The sequence below is a fragment of the Limulus polyphemus genome, unplaced genomic scaffold, assembly GCF_000517525.1.
Source record: "Limulus polyphemus unplaced genomic scaffold, Limulus_polyphemus-2.1.2 Scaffold4155, whole genome shotgun sequence".
In the NCBI taxonomy this organism is placed as follows: Eukaryota; Metazoa; Arthropoda; class Merostomata; order Xiphosura; family Limulidae; genus Limulus; species Limulus polyphemus.
The window spans coordinates 82,317-88,423 of record NW_013669765.1 but is presented as its reverse complement, the minus strand read 5'-3'; the positions used below and the strand labels follow the sequence as shown (position 1 = coordinate 88,423).

Genomic DNA, 6,107 nt, shown 5'->3' with positions numbered 1-6,107 from the left:
CGTTAGTTTATTTTTTAAGTCAAACATATAAACATCAGCTAGTCGTGTATTTAAAGAAATTTATTTTGTCCACATATTTTAGAATAACGTTGACTAATTATATAGATAAAGAACCGTTGAATCTGTTCCAAAGTCAATACACTGTATGCCTCTAAGCTGGCTACTGATATGAAACATTTACGCTAAAACCAAAGACTAAAAAGAGTACAATAAAACTAAACCAAGCTGTTTCGAAAAATACGTATTAATGTGAATCGTCCCCTACTCTTACAACTTCTGTCTAACTTTAGCTTGGAATGTCGCGCCACCTACAGTTATTATTTCCCCGAAAGTGGGCCGAAGGCCGCCTGGAGGGATCACCTGTTTAAACCAACTATACTGTAGTGTGTTATCTGTCAGTCAGTCGGTCAGTAGACACTAAAATGACGTCACATAAGGGACGCTTAACGTTGCAATTTGTACTGCCGTGTCGTCAGTAAAATGTGCGCATGCCACCATGAATCACAAGAAGAATTATGCACTCTGTAGGTTACAACACAGCATGACATATGAACTTGGAAAGAAAGAATTTGTTACTCTTAATTTTAGTTTTATTCACTCTTGAAACATAACACTTTTGGGGACCCTGCGGAAGTACATCTAGTTATTATTATTATTATATTACTAGTTACTGTTTCTGGTTAGCATAACTACACACAGCTTTATCTACTACAAGTTTATTTTCTTGACTACGAGATTAATGAGGGTCGTCAAGTACAATTAACCACATAAAACAAAACCAATGTTGTAGACCAAGTGCTCTATTATATATAACCATTTAAAGGTTTCCATGTAGTTTGTCTGTGATTTGTCAAAACTATATTTCCTTGCCAATACATAGTGTGAAACTATATTAAGCTTAAATTCCATGCACGATACACAACAGTGATTCCTAACACAGTTCCCTTATTTGTTGCATATATTTAAGTTTATACATAGCTTGATGCAAGCTTTTGTCATATCTTTCTGTATAAATAATTACACCGCGTATATAACTTATATGTGTATTTGTCAGAACTTATAAAATGAAATAAAACTGTATTTTATTTTTATTATATCAAAATTTCAACAAAACGAACCAGAAACGATTAGTGAATCATAATAGGTTTCTTAAAGAAAATATGTACCTCTGTTTTATATATTTTTATGTATCTTTGTAGTGAGATACGTTGATTATTTTATACTTTTAATAGGTTGTAGTTCTTGCCACAGTGTAGGTCTACACAATGGGATATCTACTGTAGAGAATCAAACTTTGGATTTTAGCGTTTCAGGTATTTTAGTTAACTTAAAAATAAGCAATGATATTTTTTATCTATTGTAATATTTTTAATACACTTATTTTCTCTGTCTAGTATTAAAAGAATATCTGGGTCGATTACTTTAGGCTAACAAATACCTACCTAATATGACTATGAACTCATCGTTAAAACGAAAAGCTTGTTTGTTTGTTTGTTTGTAGAATTTTAAGCAAAGCTACACGAGGGCCATCTGCATTAGCCGTCCCTAATTTAGAAGTGATAAACTAAAGAGAAGTCAACTAAACAACGTTACATGTCACTTAGTCTTGGGCTACTCTTGTTGACCGTTACATTTATAACACACTCACGGCCCCAAAGTGGTGAACATTATTAATTCATTTATTTTATTGTATTTTTGTTGCCTTTTTTTTTTTGTACGATAACTAGACGCGAATCATAGATCCTTTGCTGCTTCACAGCCGAGTATGCTGATCATTTGGCCGAAAACAAAAAGTTTTACGAAAATATTTATGTGTTGTTCCTAGTATGTTTTTATACTTACACATCTCAAGTTTTAACCCAAGTTAGATTAAAAACACAATCATTATATTCCAGTTAACAATGACATTTTCAAAGTAGTATAAAATCAAGTACACTTTCCTAGAAATTAGTTCTGTCTCTCTTAAAGAAGATATCTCCAAGGTTTGTTTGTTTTGGATATTCGCGCAAAATCACACAAAGTCTGTCGTCCGTAATTTTGAACTGATAGACAAGAGGAAAGGTAGCTAGTCAACAGCACCCATCGTCAACTCCTTGGCTACTCCAATAGAATATTAGGATTCAGCCATCACCCGTATAATGCTCCCCCTACCCCAAAGTGGCCGTGGCATGGCCTGGTTGTTAGGGAGCTCGAGCTTCTATATGTAGACAAAGAATAGGCCAAGAGTTGACGGTGGGTGTTGTTGGCTAGCTGCCTTACCTCTAGTTCATCACTTCTAAATTAGGGACGGCTAACACAGATAGTTTTCGAGTAGCTTTGGTGAAATTCAATAAAACAAATAAATACAAAACGAGATTTTGTGACAATGTTTTTGCTTGTTTTAAACCAAAGTTACATTGGGCTATCTGCTGTGTCTACCGCACGGAATCGAACCCCGGATTTTAGTATTTTAAATCCGTAAATTTATCGCTGTCCCACCGAGGGACTTATGGCAATGGAACACGGGTCAGAGACTTTCAGATTTACAGTCCCACGCATTAACCACAAAAGCCTAGCCCAAACTATTCTAATTGATTATCAATCATGATGATGAAACGTTGAATATTTCATTCAAGAAAAAAATCATTTTATGCTTGTTTTGTTAATTCTAGATACGAAATATTAATCACACGCTGTGATCATATGATTTTTGTTATTTAAAAGCATGTATTGCAGCCTCTATTCTACATTTTTGCAGAACAGTCATAAGCGACTGAAAAAAATGTTAATTTTGGGGGGCACCGACGAGCGGGAGCTCTTTATTTGCTATTTTAACTATGATCACTGAATTTATTCAAAGTTGAAACAGTGATTGTTTCTGATAATTATTCTCAGATCTCCCTACTAAAAGGATCGGGCCTAACATGGCCAGGTGATTAGAGATGTCGACTCACAATCTGAGGGTTGTGGGTTCAAATCCTTCTCCCACTGAACATGCTAGCCCTTTCAGCCGTGGAGGTGTTACGATGTGAAGGTCAATCCCACTAATCGATCACTATCTGCCTTCCCTCTACTCTTTCACTGCTAAATTAGAGACGGCTAGCGCAGATAGCCATCGTGTACCAAATTGCATTAACTCCATATACACAAAATTTGACCGTCTGTTATAAACATTAACATTATTAAAAATAAATGTACTCCTAGTAACTGGACTGTAATATAACCGAATGCTCTGACATGTCCTGGGAAAGTGGTGGTTGAAAGAGTTCTTGTGCATGTGAAGAATAAAGGTGTCGAACATGACTTTACCCAGGGAAGCCATAAATTAGCTTTTAACTGATCAAAGAAAGGTTGCTATGATTTTAATGATAATAAAACTGGATTTCATCAAGGTGACATGGTATGGCTAAACAGTCCTCATTGCAAGAGAGGGCAAACTGCAAAGCTAAGTAAATTTTCAGAAGGGCCAAACATCGTACTGAAAAGAATCAACTACCTGGACTTCAGAATCAAGAAAGATAGGGGATCTAAGCCAAAGGTTATACATCAGGATCATCTTTGGAATTATCTCAGTGAAATAACAACCAACTGGGTAACTCCAAAGAAGAACTTGCCAGCAGAAATTCAACCTGCTGAGAAGACTAAAGTTTTTGTCGAGACTACTTCCAGGGTGTGAAGAATTCACACAACCACCTACCAAGGAAGAACTTCTCTAACGACAGGATAGCCACTGACAACGAAGGACAAGATGCCACTCCATTTGTTTATCGTGGGCCCCAGAAGAGAAAACCATAAAAAAGACGTGTGTTTTGTTATTTATGTTTTATACTTTTTGTATTACTATTGATCAAAGGACTTCACAATCAAGAAAGTGTTATAATCTATATATTTTTATGTTTTATTGTAAGCTATATTTTCAATGTTTTCTAGACTGCTAGAGGGAGCATGATGTTAAGATCAGGTGATCTTGTGCGAATAGGCCTAGAAAGCTTTAAAATTGAAAATCTAGTAAATTCAGGGAGTATCGAGAGACGAGGTTAGATTATAAATACTACAGTCAGTGTTTTGCTTTGAGATAGTGGTGAATAGTGACTGAGTAACCGTGGACAACTAAGGCCTGAAAACAGCTTGCAGAAACTTTAAGGAAAAAATGAATTAATATATTATTGCTACATGGATTGGACTTGAATTGGTTTCACCAGATAATTTGAAAAAGCTCGCACAACAAAAGAACAGCTGTACAGCAATTGTAATTTACACGTTAGTAAGAGAGTGCATGACGGTAAGATTGAAAAGTTTAATAATGTAGATGCAGAAAGTTCTAGAAAATTTGACGTCAGATTTTCTAGTAAATTCAGAGAGTAGATTATTAATACTAAGTTCAGTGAAGCATCAAAAAGATGGAGTTTTTCTAGTCAGCAGAGTGAATCAATCTGAGAGTGAGTCAGTCAGTTTAGTTCAGTGAAGTATTTGATTCAGTGTTAATTGTCGCGTATATTCAATTGTTTAATTGATAAACCGTGAAATTGTACAAGTAAGTTATATTTTGACGTTAATGTAATTTGATCGTGACTATAAACGGGCCTACAAGTTATCTCAGTTTTGAAGCTTCAAGAAACATCAAAGTAGGAAATATACTATATTCTTCTTTTTATTGTTAGGTGGACTAGACGTTGAAATATATTTATTGGATAATTTAAAAGAACCCACCAAGTGAAGAATAACGTTTCAACAATATATAGGTAAGTTTTATAGACACGTTTTGTTAATGTTCTACACTGAAGTGCATAAGGTTGCAAAAAATATAATAATTTGTATAGTGTTTTACCAACGTCTTCTCCTGGGTGTCATCATAATGCTTAGATTTTATCAGCGAATTATTTGTGTGAAATAACTGGCAATAAGAGCCTGTAAGATAAAATTAGGTTGTCTTCGAGAGCTGCTTTAAACCTTTTAAATAGATGATTTACTTTTTTGTTAGAATGTCAGTTGGGACATAATCAAACAAATAAATATAAACGTAGGTATTAGATTTTATATAGAGGGCGGTTTTCTCTTGCTTTCTCTCATATATAATCAAATCATAAATTTTATCCACAATTTCTGTTCTGGTCGATGTCGAACTTGACGTCAAATCATTTTCAAGTGATTGTCTACACTGCTTAAATATATCACACTACTTCACTGTCGAATATGCTGCATGTTGATTCCTTGTTCTGGTGAATTTCTTGCAGTGTCATTTTCTTTTAACAAAATATTTGGTCACGACACGAAATTCAATCTTCTCCATGACGTTTAACACTTTTCATTTCTCTCCTTCAAAATTCCGCAGCGCAAAAAATAAGCTTGTTAAGTTATGTGTTACGCGTTGTTTACTAATATAAAGTTAAAACGTAATATTTATCAAATAAATAAATAAAACACACATTCCGGTTTTTTTCAAGTTGGACCACGACCTTTTCGGAAAACCTTTTTAAATCCATTCTTTCATAATCTTATTTGATGAGCCACAGTATCCAACATTACACAATAGCAATAGCATTTTCGTCAAAAGATAGTAATGTAACAATAAAGTATTAATCAGGAATGTCCGAACGAACAAAATATTGGGGGGAGGGAGCAATCGTTAAGGTGTAAAAATTGTCTGACATGAAATAAAAACGCTTCTATTATTCACACAGTAGCAAGTACTATATTGTACGTCATATAAAATACAAATTAAATTTTTTGATGTATACTACAAAATCGTAAGTCATACAAATAATAAGAATGTTTTAGTTAATAATCAGTATACACACTAGATGTACTTCCGCAGGGTTCCCGAAAGTGTTTTGCTTCAAGAGTAAATAAAACCAAAATTAAGAGTAATGTTGCGTCAGCGAGGTCACGTGACTAGTATCACGTCACATCCTTCTCGAACCTTCATGAATTATCGGGAGACTACTAGATTGGGGGGTAGTTTGGTATATATATAAGACGGTCACAACGTGACGAAAACAGTGAATGAGTAATTGAACTGCAGTCAGAGAGTGTGTAATTGAACTGAGTATTGTTGAAGTCGAGCACGTGAGACGTTTGTTATAGCACGACTGTTGAAATTAAGTGTATCGCAAAGTTATATTCAGAAA

General features: G+C 34.6%; 1 protein-coding gene across 1 annotated transcript in view; it reads left to right on the top strand.

Annotated features, from left to right (window-relative positions):
- Positions 1-4,702: 4,702 nt before the first annotated feature.
- The window catches only part of LOC106470676 (cyclin-K-like), a 15,361-nt gene continuing 13,956 nt past the window's right edge, over positions 4,703-6,107 (top strand). Inside the window, exon 1 of the mRNA XM_022399321.1 lies at positions 4,703-4,721. The gene's annotated coding sequence lies outside the window, so the exon portion shown is untranslated. The remainder of the gene's footprint in view (positions 4,722-6,107) is intronic.